Source organism: Meleagris gallopavo, chromosome 6 (genome assembly GCF_000146605.3).
Source record: "Meleagris gallopavo isolate NT-WF06-2002-E0010 breed Aviagen turkey brand Nicholas breeding stock chromosome 6, Turkey_5.1, whole genome shotgun sequence".
NCBI classification, from domain to species: Eukaryota; Metazoa; Chordata; class Aves; order Galliformes; family Phasianidae; genus Meleagris; species Meleagris gallopavo.
Window position 1 is genome coordinate 22,462,543 of NC_015016.2, and position 15,837 is coordinate 22,478,379.

General features: G+C 36.0%; 1 long non-coding RNA gene across 2 annotated transcripts; it reads left to right on the forward strand.

Moving 5' to 3' along the window:
* The first annotated feature begins 5,896 nt into the window (after positions 1 to 5,896).
* Positions 5,897 to 12,919, forward strand: LOC109368191. Of its 2 annotated transcripts, none has more exons than XR_002115971.1 (3): positions 5,897 to 5,944; positions 8,840 to 8,983; positions 11,947 to 12,919. It is a non-coding gene; the product is annotated as an uncharacterized LOC109368191 (long non-coding RNA). The 2 variants fall into 2 exon arrangements; XR_002115970.1 differs by having other exon boundaries at positions 8,840 to 8,968.
* Positions 12,920 to 15,837: the final 2,918 nt, after the last annotated feature.

Consider the following 15,837-nt stretch of genomic DNA (forward strand, 5'->3'; position numbering starts at 1 on the left):
TTGTTTTCTTGATTTCAAATGTGAACCAGAAAAAGCGTTTGCCAAGTTCTAATCTGATCCTCTTCTGCGTATTGCAGATAACACAGACTTGAAATCCCTCTACAACTACTTAATTAGCTACATTTTATAAACTGGAATCTTTTTTCACTTTTTTGCTTTGTCAAGATATGCCGCTCTACATGAATGGACCCATGCTAGCTTTATGATTTTTTGCATTGCAACAGTGATCAGATGTAATTTAAATAAATAGCCCTGTAAGAGTCAGATATGTGAAAAATGTCCATGGTCCACAACACAAAAATTTGGATAATTTACTATAGAAATATCACATGAATCATGTCCTTATTTTGTTTGTCCACCCAAAGCAAACCAACTAATATAAATTTGTGTATTCAAATGCATAATTTAAATTGGATACGATTTATATGAATTATATGATTCTGAGAACCATTCATCAATTCTAAGGAAAGAAAATAAAATAGACATGGTTTATTTTAGACCTCTTAAGTTACTGAATTTCATTAGTCTACTTGCAACTGTCCATTTTATTTTATCAGTAAATATGACTTGCATGTGCAGCTTGTCTTAACTATATTCTTAACTGTATTCTATATTTGTGATTGCCCTTAAATGAAACCCTTAGGAAATAACAAAACAAATCTAGTAAATGCCTTCTTGGTTTTATACTGTGCTTTTGGGTTGCTTAGTAAGCAAATTTCAGGTAAGTAAAGTTATATGTTTTGAGTAGAGTAAGATTGCCAAAGTAAGTAGCTGGCTTGTGTTCAGATATTGGTGTTCACTCATGACTTAAAACTTATCTCCTGCTGTAATCAATTGCTTTATCAAGCTCTAAATCCCGTAATTACACCCTCTAATCTAGGTTTAATTTTCTAGGACACTTCCTCCTCTTTAATTTGTTGTTTGCTCCTCCGTTCAGATATTCCTCTGTTTTGTTTCTCTAAATCTTTTTACTTTGTCCACTTTATCAGCACCTTTATTCTTTTGCCAAGTCTTCATGAGTATCTTCGTCTAGGAGGCCTAGTTTTTGCTATTCATTCATCCAATCCTTTTTTACTTATATATTATTTACTTACATATATTAAATGCAAAAGTAAGCACAGTATTGTCACCTGTTTTTTGTTAAAGTTTCCAGATGATTTAGGCTATATTTCTTACCTGTTTGGTACTCAGCAGATTAGCTGGTTGCAGACATGAATGTTTAAGTGTATTTTCTCACCCTTTGCAGACCATTGTAGTATTTTTCCTACATCACTTCTTATTACTAACCAAAATTTTGGTTTATTGAAAATATATACATAAAAGAGCAGTCACAATTAAAATATTCTCACAAAGTCCACCAAAGAAGAACTAATATATATTATAATAAGAATTTTGTCAAAGTTTTCTATTACTGTAAAATGTGTGAAAGAATGTTATTATCCTTGCCAGGTGAGAGCATAAATATTAGAGAATTATCCTTTCAGAGTTAAGGAAAAGGATTTATCAGTTCATAAGCTGTGAAATGCTAAGTGTTCTTTCTTCAGTGTGAGCGAATAAAGAAAGCTATCAACTGTCAGGGCTGAGTCTACCTTCTTTGCTTTCAAGTTTTAGTATCTTGTGAAAGAATGCTCTCAGTCCTTGGGTCTGAAAGCCAGCTATGAAGGGACAGAGCAACCCTTTCACCTTGTGTTTCCATTCCTTCAAGTTAAAGTAGCTCAAAATGTCAATGTCTCCAAAACAAGCCAGTCTTTTCCTGCTTTTTGAAATAGCATCCCGTCCAAGGCACGATCAGTTCAACTGAATCCCGAAGATGAGAAAATGTTTCAGCAACTTTAAATTTAGCTTTTAAGGTTTGCACAAAAGCTAGCCTTAACAAGCCCCAGAAAATCAGTAATAACATTAGAAAATTATGTAATAACCAAATATGTTTAAGATATTTTAATTCCAGATTACATAAAGTAAACTGTTACATACTTGCATCAGTGCTAGACTGAGTTATGGTTGTTTGCTCTCTAACAACAGTTTTTTCATTCAAAATATTTGATATTTATTTATTTATTTATTTATTTTGTTATGTGTGTATGTATTAGATTTCCCTGAGTGTATAGTACCTGAGGCTGAAATGATTTGTTCTACAGCCGCTCCTGAATGGCAGAACAATTTCTGAAAGAAAACTTGCATTAACACAGAGTTAGGAAAGTGATTCAGATATACAGGATACTAAAACTGAAAGCAGAATGATATTTTGTGATGTCAAAGGAGTTGATGGAGGAAAACCGGTCTTTAACTCCAGATGCCTCAATCCTCCGAGGGCTGCTTCTACAATTTGTGATGTGGGCTGTGCCAGTGAGGGTGGTCCTGAGGGAGCAGAATCCTGCTCCTGCTCTCTTCCCAGATTCTTGCAGCTAGAAAGTACCCACAGGGCAGCAGCACTTGTGCCTCAAATCTTCACAAAAAGCTTTTCACATGCAATATAAGATATTTTCAAATTTTTAATGTACTAAAACTGACTGTCACTGTAGGAACACTTTGCTAGGAGAGAAGTGATGAGTTCACCTCTCATGAGATGTGTTTGTACTTTGTTTACTTGAACTATTGATTTGAATTTCTGTAGTACATCTGGTCAAGGCAGACACAGTCATTTTGAAAAGCTTCATTGGAATGAGGTCTGATTTGTTCATATGCAGTCTCCAAGATTTCAGTGTGCAGCTATATATTTATAGCTGCTTTAGAATGATAATTAAGCTCTGCTGATATATGCTGTTTTGAAATGTATGCTGTTTTGAAATGTATGCACTTCAATGCATTATCCTTATCCAGTTTTCTTCTTCTTCTTCTTTTTTTTTTTTAAACCTCTTTGTCTCTTCATGACACTTGAAGAAAGTTAATAGCTTTGGCAACTCTACTACTGAATCAATTTTGTTGAAAATGACCACTCTTTTTAAATTAGTTTTTAACAAACCAAAGGCGATATTGAATATCACAATGTAAGTCTGCCTTCTATAGGAAGCCAAGGTAAAAACCTGTACTGAAAAAACATTCCAGTTGTAAAAAGAGGTTCTCAGAGTGTGTCTGAGATACCTGTGCACTGAATAGAGTGTGCACTTTGGTAATGAGGTTGTTCTGGAGCCCAGGGGAGGAGCTAGATATTTCCTCCAGACATTCAAATCTAATCTCTGTATAGGCAGAAGAGACATGGTTGACCATAACCAAAAGCAAGACTTTCAGAGGGTTAAAATTATGAGGAAACCCTTTTCAAACACAGTGCTGGGTTATTTCTGTTGATGCCTTTTCATAAATTTTTCAAATGTGTAGAAATATGATTGTTTTCCTTTAATTATTATCTTCCTTACTGATATTAATATTTTAATAAAACACTCTTATTTGAGGAAGAAAACATACATATATGTTTGTGGTATATATTTTTTATACTTTGTTGTATTCCTTCCATGTGCATTTTAACAAAGTACAGAACATCAACTGTATAGTCAGAGATCACGTATTTGGTCTTTGATATTCAGTAGATTTCACTGCTTTTACTAAGTCTTAAGTGAAAATGATGAAGCATAAACTGAAGATCATTGCTTTCTTTTCACTTTTACCTTGTGTGGATTTCACCTCCATTAAAGAGGCCAAATCTTCCCCAGGGAACATTTGAGAGTAGCATGAGAAATACTATTTATTAGCTGCAGCCTTCTGTCTTTTACATATGTTGTAAATTGTATTTCTATTTATAATAGTTTTAGGAAAGATTTAAACTTGAAATTAACTTATCTCCAGAGTGGACTTTCATTAGCGTTGCTCACAGCAGTCCTGTTGGGGATGCAATGAACTCAATCAGTTTAAACACTTAGCACAGAAGCTTCAATTTAACTTGTAAATGCTACAGTTAGCTTGTTTCTCTGTCTGTCACCATTGGAGGTTGAAAATTACACAGTGATGTGGTAATGAATTACAAAAATGGATTAAAATTGCATTAAAAATTACAAAATGCATTTCCTTTTTGATCTAGTGTTGGTCCTTTAAGTGAAGCCATCACAAAAAGCTCTGACTCTTGTGTAATCTCTCATTACATATTAACTGAGGCCAACAAAGAAAACTTTTTCCTATGTATTACAAAATGTAGGTCTTCCTATTCATTTGATTTGCTTTCCATCATTAGCTGCTTTTTGTTATTTGCATTTTTGCTTCTGGTACCTGTTGTGGTGTTTGAAGAATTCTTTAGAGAGAACGTGGAGGGTCTCGCATTGCCTCAAAGAATTTACTGAATGCAAGAACTGCAAAATCTCCAGCAACTTCCCTCTTCAGTTGGGTTGAACAGGATTGCAACATCTGTTTTCTTGGGGAAGGCTGCAGGGTTTCGGATTTTCTTGAGGTTTCTTCTTTCCACCCACTTTTATCATCTTGTTACTTGAAATCATTCTAGAAAACAAAAAAAATTGATCAACTTATGGTTTTTAGATGACTTGAGTCAGTTATCCTCTTGCTTGCATTTAAGTAAGTGTCTGATAGTCTACTGGATTCTGCTTCTTCAGAGTCACTATGAGTATTGCTTTTGATTTTTCCTTCCATTTTTCCAGAAAGTTTCTTACCTTCCTCCAGGAGCTTTGATCATCTGATTACAGAATAGGTTCCTGCCTCTCCTGGAGGCTAGATGTTCAGGGATCTCTTTTTTTCCCTCTGGAGAAAACTTCAGAGGGTAGTTGTTCTGCAATAAGCAGAGGTGACAGTTAACCTGATGGTTCCCTGTAACCCTGTCAGCCAGCTGCCACAATGAAGTTTCTAATCATACTTTATTTATTTATGTCATTGTTTTGTTAGTCTTTGAGTCCATATAATTTTGGAAAGACTGAATTTTGTCATCCTGAGAAGGTGAAGAATGTCTTACTCGGCGAATGGTTGGTCTAATTTTAGATTGGATATATTTAGAAACAAATTCAGGGCTGGATTCTATGGCTTGCAGCATAAAGGACAGCAGACAGGATCATTCAGTATTCTATGTTATTCATTTGGTGCCTTTACTAATGAGAAAATCAACCTAGAATGTCTAAGAATTCATTCTGTATTTAAAGAGAAAGATAGGAGTAACCTCTAGTCGTACAGAAAATATGAACTCTATTTTGGACACACTTTAGACCATTCTGTTTTTGTTCATGCTTCTGCAGTGCCACTGCAGGAAAGATGGTGTAGTCCAAGAGGAAAGTTTCACCTTCCATTCATTGCTTTGTAATTCAATTGTAATTCAGTTTCCACCCTCTGTATATGGTCTCTGTCAAGTTTAATGCCTGAATGCCTCATGCACTTCATTGGTATTCTAGAAATTAAATAGTCTTTGTTAGGTTTTTAAGCTAAGCTTGCTGTAGCGCTCTTTTTATGTCAATGGGGCAGTAGATTTAATATGAAATTCTGGCACTTTGACTAATTCGGGTTTTTATAATTTCTTTCTGCTAGTTTAATGAAGACAACCATCATAGCCTTCTAGAAAGCATGTTCAGCCTTAGTTGACCTTAAAGGTATGAATGCATTGTCAAATATAAAACCAGAAAGAGAGAAAGACTTTGTATGCTTGACTTGCAAATCTTAAAGTCTGGATAGTGACAGTGCTTTGAATAAGTATCCAGAATATCTGCACCACAAAGAAATGGGTGGGCAGGAAAAAAGGTAAGCATCTGCTCAAAGTTGTGTCCATCTTTCATGATTGAAAGCAGAAGACAGCTAGGTGTATGGGGACTGCTGAATCATGGCCTGAACCTCTGATTGATCACCTGAGGCGAGCAATGAGTCAGCCATGGGAGCACAGGTGAAAGCAATTCACCTGTGCTGTCAAAAGGGGTGGAGCCTGGCTCCACCTCTCCTAGACCCATTTAAGAGCTGACTGCCAGCGGGGAAGTATTCTTCTGGAGATCCACTCCACCGGAGTTTCCTATGTGAGCCCAGATTATGGGTGAGTGTACCTATCATTTCTGTTTCCTGCTTTGGTGTAATAACATCATAGCCAAGCTCTCTGTTATACCTTAACATCTGTATACTAGGATAGCAAAGATGTCAAACGCAGCTGGAGAAGATTTCCTTTTGAGGCAGATAGGGAAGAGGTCAGCTTCGTACTCAGCACCTACAGTAATGGGTGTTCGTTACAGTTCGTTTGGTTCCTTTGAATATCAAGAACCCTTTCTCTACAAGTGACTTCCTTCTCCTACCAAAAATCTGTTCACAAGGACACAGGGTAATGGTAGGATTACACTGCCATTTAGAAGAAAAACATGCTGTAGAGCAGAGCACCATCTCAGAATGGAAAGCTGTGTTAACGGCCATGCCATCACCAGTGGTGAATAATATGGCAAGACAATAGTTTTGCATTTTGCAGTGAGAGAAAAATCATAGAGAAATATAATTACTAAACAGCTTAAAATAGATTCATATAGCAAAGGAATTTGTTATCTTGGTATCATTTCTAACATTGGCTGCCTGCTGCATGTTAGTGTGTTCTATATAAAAGCATACCCTTCTCTTTCTAATAAGTAGACTGCTGCTCAGAGAAAGTGCTGCCTTCTAGGGCTGCTGTTGAATCACTCACACTTTAATTATGTAGTTCCAGGAACTTGTCTGTACACTGTAGCCCGCACATTACCATCCATCCTGTACTTTCAGTTCATGTCTGTCCATTTCTTTATGCGTACACAAATGTTTGTGTGTCCAAGGGATCGAGATGTTGGTTCATGTTAAAAGTAACAGTTTTTTGGCCAGATCAAACTTAACCAAGATCTGCTCCTAGATCCTACTTGCAGCATAGCTTCACAAACAATTGCAGCAACAGAAAAGAAAAGGAGATCTATTATGCGAGAGCCTTGGGAGAGCTATTGCTGCCATCTCCCTTGTGGAGATACTGCAGCCCTCATGCCCTCTCGACATCTCTTGTAAATCTCAAGCCACAAATTACTGCAGCAACTGCTTACTTGCTGTCTTGTGACTATGACCATAGATTTGTCCAGGTCTTATGTAGAATGGAAATGTTTTTTCTGCCATTTCAAGGGATTTCTTAGACATTCATGAAGGTGGTCAATATTCTCTTGTTTTGTGAAATTGATTGAGGGAATTCATAAGGCCCAGCTCTGAATACCACCTAACTGCCTTCTTCAGTCTAGAGGGTATGATGTGTTATCTCTCAAAACATCATTCACAGAAGGCCAACAGCATTGCAAACATCATAAAACAAGCGGTCACAAAATTATTGTTACTATAGTGCATCCATACATCAGAACAGAATTAAGATTGTATTAAACTTTAAGCATTTTTCTGACTATGGGATTTAACTATTTATTCAGTGGTGGAATGCTCTACAATACTTGGTATGTTCTCATAGAATAATAGAACAATACCGAGGAGAAAGGATCAAGCTGGTTTTTATTTTGATGTCTATTCAAATTTTTCTGGAATGGAAATGAATACATGAAGCTTCACTACTTTTATTTTAATAAACCATTTCTCATTACAATTTATACTGTCAAGAAATTAGTGTTATAGATTCCTGGGTATTGTTTCCAATGCCAGGTAATATGAAATGTGTTTAGAATAATAGGTTTTCAATTATTTATCTCTGGAAAAGTGAAGCTAATATTCAACGTCATTATGCTATTTCGTGTCATTAAATTCTTTCCATTTTTAATTGTATACTGTAGAGTACAAATGGAGAAACAGGCAATATAAAACTTTTTTTTTTTTGGAGATCCTGTTATGCAGTAACAGTACGGTAGCTCTTATGCTGAACTATTGCTTATACTTTTCAGATAACTGGGTTTGTATCAGTAGTATCTATTTGTAACTTGGCTTCTTATATTGCTCTGAAGTTTTGACTTCATAAAAATTCTTTTCAAGGAATCATTAAAATCGGAAAAGTACACTAAGATCACAATCAATCCATCCCCACCACGACCACTAACCATGTTCCTTAATACCACATCTACATGACTGCTATACAGACTTTTTCCTTCCTGGTTACAATATCTGTTTAAAGAATAATTATCTTAATTGATAGATCATCAATTAATTTTGATTAATTTGATTAAATTTGGTTAATTTGATTATCTGAAATATTTTAAAACACTGCTTTTTTTTCTGCTACAGCCAGAAATCCTTAGTAGAACTTAAATTTTGCAGCACAGAAATGCATAAGCTATTCTTGAAGTATCAAAAGGGGGGAAAAAAAAAAGTGGTGTTGTGGAGTAACATATAATTGATTAAACTTTTCAAACTTTTTCATATGCAAGAAGAATGAGGAAGCCTTCCATGTAATGGATATGTATGTATAAGGGGAGATTTAGGCTGGACATTAGGAAATACTACTTTTCTGAAAGAGTAGTCATGCACTGGAATGGGCTGCCCAGGGAGGTGGTGGAGTCACTGACCCTGGAAGTGTTCAAGGAGCATTTGGGTGTTGTGTTGAGGGACATGGTTTAGAGAGTGCTACTGGTGATAGATGGATGGTTGGACTGGATGATCTTGAAGGTCTTTTCCAACGTTGGTGATTCTGTGATTCATGTGATTCTCACATGAAGAAAATTATGCAATTAACAAAATTCAGACTCTAGTTACATAAAGATGCTTATCTTTAATAGATCTTAAATTCCTAGTTTAGCAGAGCATTTAAGTACTTTAAGGTATGTCTGTGTATAACATTTCCTGTGAAAACTGAAATACAGTCCTGAAGTACAGCTTCTACTAGAGTAGCAGTGGGTTTATAGGAGCAAAATAAGATAGCAAAAAATGTCATTGTGTGAAATTGTAATTATATATTTAACTTGAAAAAGTCATGTTAAAAATTTCTTACTGAAATTCATTTTAGGGCTCTCAGTTAGAAGAAAGTGATTTCTCACTATCCCATATTTTAGCAAAGGAAATGGAACAAACTGTGCCGTCTCCTCCCCCGTGGTTCCCAGTACTGCTTTGTGTGTGCAATGACTGTCAAACCAAGGTGTGTGCTTTCCAGGTAATGTGGGATGTGCAGGCTGGGATGCTGGGCTGGATCCACTGGGGATGGAATGAGGATTAGGCACTACATAGTCATAGCTGTCACTAGGATAAGGCTAGAGGTGAATTGCTGTGCTGCACCATTAAGACTGGGGAAATGAGGACATCCTCATAGTCTTCTGGAGCTGTGGTTCCCATGTAGTATTGCCTGAGCTTGCCACATGGCCACATCTCTCTTTCTGGTTTGCTTACTCCCCCTTCAGGCTGGTCTTAAACAGGGTTCCATAGGCATTATTAAAATAGGTTAAATTCAAATTAGGAAAAAATATACATATTTTAGGACAACATCTTTTCATAATAAGATCTATACACATAGGTACTATTTATTGTGTCATGGCATAGAAAAATTTTCAGGTTTCCAGTTAGCACTGGAAACTACAAAATATTAAACAAAAATAGTTCCAGATCCCTACTATTTGAATCTGTTGATTTCCAAAGTGTTTCAGCAGTCATTATTTCAGGCAGCTGATGATCTCTATATCGTGGCTCTCTGGTTGTTAAACTGCTTGTGGGAGTGTAGCAATACTGTATATATAAATAAATTGTGTGTATGTACATTTGTAACTGTGTTTCAGGTGGCTGAAATGGAAAAATGCTTTTTGATGAAAACAGGAAATAGAGTAAAAGGAGAGCATGAGATGGAATAATCTGAAACAGAATGAAAATAAGTGGATGTATTGGTTAGTACTTAAAACACTACAAATTTTACTCAGATGTGAATTTTATTTGATATTGATAGTTTGGTACAAATCAATTCACCTTGTGTCTATTTGACAGTTTGGACATTGGAAATACTTAGTTACTTCCTTGGTACAGTCCTTTGAGATACAATGATTTGGAAAAAAACAAGTCCATAATGACTTGTTAATAATAAATAAATAGACTTTTTTTTTAAAATTGTATCATAAATATGAAGTAAATGGCAAGGCATAGAGCCTATAAGAGGAAGAAGGGTAGGAATAGAGAATTGATGTGTGATAATAGACGTGGAGAGCAGGATCATAAAAAAGGCAAAAGAAGGGATAATATGATGAAAATAAAGTGAGATAAAAAAAAACAAACAGGAAAGTACAAACAGGTGAAAGATGCAAGAGAGACTGAACGGGGATAACAAAAAAAGAAGGAACAGGGAAAGGGCAAACTGCATCTTCGTGCTTGTTGTATGTTACGTAGGCTACTCACAGTTGTTTCAATATCTTCCTAAGCTGCTTCTAGGGAATGACTTCTTGTAGCCTAGTTTTTCCAGCAGCTTTTCCTTTCATTCTTTCAGTAGAAAAGTGTCTAAAAATGTCTCACCTCTAAAGATCGAGTGCTCTGAGAGCTGTCCTTGTCCTCTGAAACATGCTGTGAGATCACGATTGAGTAATGCTGTAGAGATCAGTGCTCACCCCTGTGGACTGCTTAAGATGTTTTAGCCTGTAAAGTTTGCATATAACACTGAATCTGTAAGAATTTAATGTGCTTTTTCTATCATACAAGGATTTTATAGAAGAAAAAAAATCATTAGATTATGTGAAAATCAGTGTTTTCTCCAAGACATTAGTAGGTCTGTCAAAAAATATTCCCCACTAATAAAAATATCTCCTCATGTTTTCACTAATTGAAGCTTCATATCTGTTGATGGGTTTCACCAACTTTACCCTGTGGCATTTTACACTTTTAAATACGTAGAGATGTCTCACCCTCTGTAACCTCCCACTGATGCTGTTGCTTACCCTTTGTACAGTCAGCACTTTCAGTCTCTCTTTGTAAATAAATCCTGCCAGCTCTGTCAGGTCTTCTGTATGTCCATGTTTATCAACAGCTTTCTTGAAAAGTTATGTTAGTTCCCAGTCCCATAGCTTCATCTTCTCTGTTTTCATATTTTATTCTCCAAGTTTAATGCATTTTAGATTTAAATCTGAATCAGCTGAATACATTTTGATCTGAGTATTGCATAATTGCCTTTGTCACTGTCCCCTGTACTTGTCACTTCTCATTTCTTTCAAGACTTTCTGTAATCACTACATTTGTTTTGTTGTTTTGGGTGGTGTTTTCTTTTTTTTCCTTTTTTTTTTTTTCCTGCTGTTAGTTGTTTGTTTGTTTTTTCCAGTAGTAATGCTCTTTTGCTTCTCCTGCTTGGCCTCTCTAGATGTTTTTTTTTTCCCTGAATCATAATTTTTGTTTGTCAGTCATGAGGCTAACAAGGCTACCCTCTTTGTGCCACATATATCATACACCTTGTATCTGGGCACTGAAATTTCAGTAAACTGCAGTCTCATATTTAGTTCAATCTATTGCTTTTAATTTGTGCGTTGGAAGACATGCTAGCATATAGTGAGTTAAGTAATGTTTTGTCCACTGTGTAATTCATTAAGGCTCTCCCCATGTCTGTTAAATATACCACTGCCAGAGCTTTTCATGGGCACAAATATCAAATATCTCTCCCTCTTGAATCCTCAGTGTGTTTTCATTGTAGTTTTCAAATCCAAGGAGTTTCTTTTATGTTTTAAGCAGCCAGGCCAATCAACTAACAGCTACAAGTATCTTACAAAGTGTTTAATTCTGTAAAGGAACTGAGTACAATTACACTGTATTGCAGTTACTCAGAACTGCGGTTCTCAGGACCTCTGGGCATAAATTCAACATCCTGCAAAATCATTTGAATATTTCCAGATGAGAGGGAGTGCTAAAATGTCAGCTTTAGCTTTGTTGAGGTTTAATTTTTAGCAAGGCATTTGGAATAAGTGTCAGGGATAGATGAAGACTAATGTGGTATAGGAAGACAGCTCAGTGATTTTTCTATATATGATGGGGCTGGTATTAAAACCCCATGGAACATGCCCATAGCACAATGCCATGCCTCATGGAGGGAGACAGCAGCCTTCGAGGAACTGAGCGCTGGAATAATCTAACTGCTGTATGTATTGCTGTTCTTTTCAGCACTCAGGTGGCCCTTCTGCCTCTGCTGTAGGGCCAGATGTGCATCTCCAGAGCATTGTATTGCTGCCACCCCAACAGCTGTGCATGTATGAACACAGAAGTGGGCCCAGGGGTAACTCAAAAGAAGAAAAGTAGACTAATCGCCATTGCATCCTGCTGTATGTGTGTCCGAGTAAACAATCACACATGAACCTCTCAGGCAAGTGAAAACAACCTGGACAATTTTGGGCTACATGATGCTTCTTCATAAAGGCTGACACTGGTTTAAAAAAAAAAAACAATTTGTTTTCTTACACATAATCAGCATGTATCTGTAAAGCTGCAGTCACTCACAGTAGTATACATGGGATGAAAAACCTCCAGGAAGGACAGAATTCAAATACATGAAAGAGAAATTGTTTCAGGTAAACTGCTGAATTTTCTTCAGGCAAAGTTCTTTTGAACGATACTAGATGCAAATAAGTTACAACTATCACATTATTAAAGAAGGTTTTGCTGCTAAAAGACCATGAAAACAGATAAGTCATAAAGCTACATTAGGACCTTGCTGGTTTATTAGGCTTGAAGAAATGGTTTTCTTATATTTCATCAAGATATGTTACCTCTAGATGTGAGGATGTGTACACATTGCCACACATGTAAAAATATATGCCTGATGTTCTTACGTACCAACATTTTGGCAGTCAGTTGAATATTACCCAATCAATAACCACCACTGGCCTTCATAAATGCTTCAGGAAATTGCATCTTTTTTCTCTGATTCACCTACAGATTTAATTTTGTGCCTGAAACCTATAATCAGTTATGGCTTTCTATTAACAAATGTTTCAAATTAGGGAGGAGGGTGGTAAGAGCTGAGATTCTGGGATTTGTATTGTTACGAGCACTTTTTTTGTTCCATATATGTAATTGTTTGTCATTCCTAATTACAGGTTGTGAGCTATATGAATAACTGCCTATTTTATTCACAAAACCATGTGTTCTGTTCAACTAAAGTGAATATTTTTGGGAGAGTAACCACACATCTATGGCTGAATGTTAATTTTGTATGCTAAATAAGCTGGTTTTTTTGTTGGACTTTTGGTTCTCTTCACAAAATACTCAGGTAGTATATGCTGAAGCTTTTAGTGGAATGCGAGACATCTTTCATTAACTATGTAGAAGATTTGGAAAAAATATTCCTTGAAAGAAGAGCTGTACTTTAAATTTCTACATTTTGAGTTACAAATAGGAGCTAGAAAAGATTTTCCTAAAGATTCATCTTATGTTGTTGCAGCTTTCTGAGATTTCCATTGGCTCTTCAGATCAACAAGTTCAGGTTTTTAAAAAATTATTTCAGAGCAACAAGATTAGCCTGAAAATTTGCTTTAGCTTTAGAGCAATAGTTTTCTCTTTGATCTTCTGTAAGTACCTGAGACTCAGCGTATGAAGGAACAGAGACACTCCTTGCATATTTTTGAAGTGAAATACCTACTAGATTAGAAAGAGGACCAAGTTGCAGCATCAAAATTAACAATGTAATACACATTTAAGTAAATTGTGAGCTAGAGTCAACAAAGAGAGGCAACATTTGTCAAGTTACTTTTTTCTTAAATTAGGCTAGTTTAGAAAAATGAAACATCGCACGGTTTTCATTAAAAAGCAGTGAAGGAAAAAGCACTTGTATTTCCCAGGAAAATAGCTGGTAATTATTCCATTTGTCTGTGATATTTTTATAACTCACTCTGGACAAATTCAGGCTCTCTTTGATTTGACCTGAACTTGTACAATTGTCAAGATTATTCTCATAACTATTGTCAGAAGGGTTTATCACAGTTTATTAGATTGGGTTTGGGGTTGCATCATACTATTTGCTCTGTTTTCATTTTTTTTTTTTTAATTAGGACAAATTCATAAATGATAGTGACCCCCTCCACAGTGAATAATGATGTCAGATGTTCAGACTTGACAGTACACATTTGCATCAAAAAACATTTTAAATTTTTATCATATTCACATGTTCTGCAGGAAAACAGGGTAAACTTTCATTACTGGCATGCCTGAATGCTGTATTTAGCATTAGAATCACATAAAGTATGCACAATCAGGCGAACATATCATAAAAGAACCTGATCATAAACCATAGAATAACTCAGGTTGGAAAAGACCTTAAAGATTATCCAGTCCAACCACAACCTGATCATCTTTCACTAATTCTAACAATCCTCTGCTAAATCATGTCCCAAGTACCACAACCACCACACCGCTGTTTTTGAACATATTCATGGATGATGACTCACCCACCTCCCTGGGGAGCCTTTTCCAGTTAAAAAAACTCTTTCAGTTAAGAAGTTTTTCCTGACATCCAACCTAAACTTCCCCTGGCGCAACTTGAGGCCATTTCCCCTCATCCTTTCACCAATGAGAAGAGACCAAGCCCACTCTCACTTAAGCACCTGTCAGGTATTGGAAGAGAGCAATAAGGTCTCCCCTCAGCCTCCTTTTCCCTAGATTAAATAGCCACAGTTCTTTCAGTCTCCCCTCGTAAGGCATATTTTCTAAGCCCTTCACAAGCCTTCTTGCCCTTCTTTGGACATGCTCCAGAATCTCAATGTCATTTCTGTACTGAGGTGCCCAAAACTGAACACAGTATTTGAGGTGAGTATGCGGTCTCCCTTCCTTTTTCAAGTATGTTAGATATCGCTACAGGCCTCTACTTGAGCCCTGAATCTTTGTCAGTCCAGAACTCAGCATTGCCTTTGTGGCAACAGTAGAGATACCTACTTTGTGAAGTATAGCAATACCCTTATATTAATTATTATTATATCTCTCTAATTTGTAAACGTATTGTTAAAATTATGTTTTGATTAAATATTATAAACCTCAGCTTTTAAGAAGTACTGATCAGGAGAGGCTTAGGTCAAAGTTTTGTCAAGGTTATAAGGAAATGATCACAATTCTCCAACTGACAACTAATAAAAATTTCTATTTGATTTTGCCATATTTAATATTGCATATGAGGTTGATGGAATTAATAGGTTTGGGTAATAAGTGTTATAAAAATATTACACTAATTGTACTAACAATTGGTGCTTATTTAGCTATTAAATAAATACAGCAACACAATAGGAAAAAATGAAAAATAAGCATGATAGTTTTCATTCATGTGATCTCATTTATTTTCTTTCAACTAAAGTCAGGTGTTATTTTCTGATAACATAATTGGGGATCCCTTAAGCCTGACTTCAATCTATCTATTTTACCTTGATTGTAGGGTGGAAGGCCAGCACTCAACTTCAAGTTTAAGTAGTTGTCTAGAGATAAGGTGGAACAGAGCATCAATAGCAACAATTATCTATCCTTAAGACAGAGGAATTAAAAAAGTAAACCTTGTAAGGTAAAGGCCAAAATAAGTAGTTAAAGTAGTAGAACAAACAATGATGTGGACAGTCTGAAAGTTTTTCAATGAGATTAATATAGAAAGGTGGTAAGGATTCATAAAAGTAAGTCATGTCAAGCTATCTTGGTGTTTCTGCCTTTGTTGAGATAACAAGCTTCATAGAGAAAGGAAATAAAGGGGACATATCTCTTGACTTCAGCAAAGCATTTGACAATACATCAGAAAAAAAAAAGTGGTGCGGTTAATGCTTTTGAAATTGTTAGACAGATGGCTGACTAACTACAATTGAAGAGTAGTTATTAATGCAGCTCAGGCAAACTGCAAAGTGCACTCACATCATAGAAGAAATGGTGCTTTATCTAGCACTAAACAGACACGGATATTCACCATAATCCCACAAAAATCCCTATAGAGATTGTTACATTTTATGTCCAGTCCACTGTGTACCACACCAAGCTGCTTGACATGACTGAATATAGAGGCAGTGGAGGACAGGTTAGTGAAAAAGAACT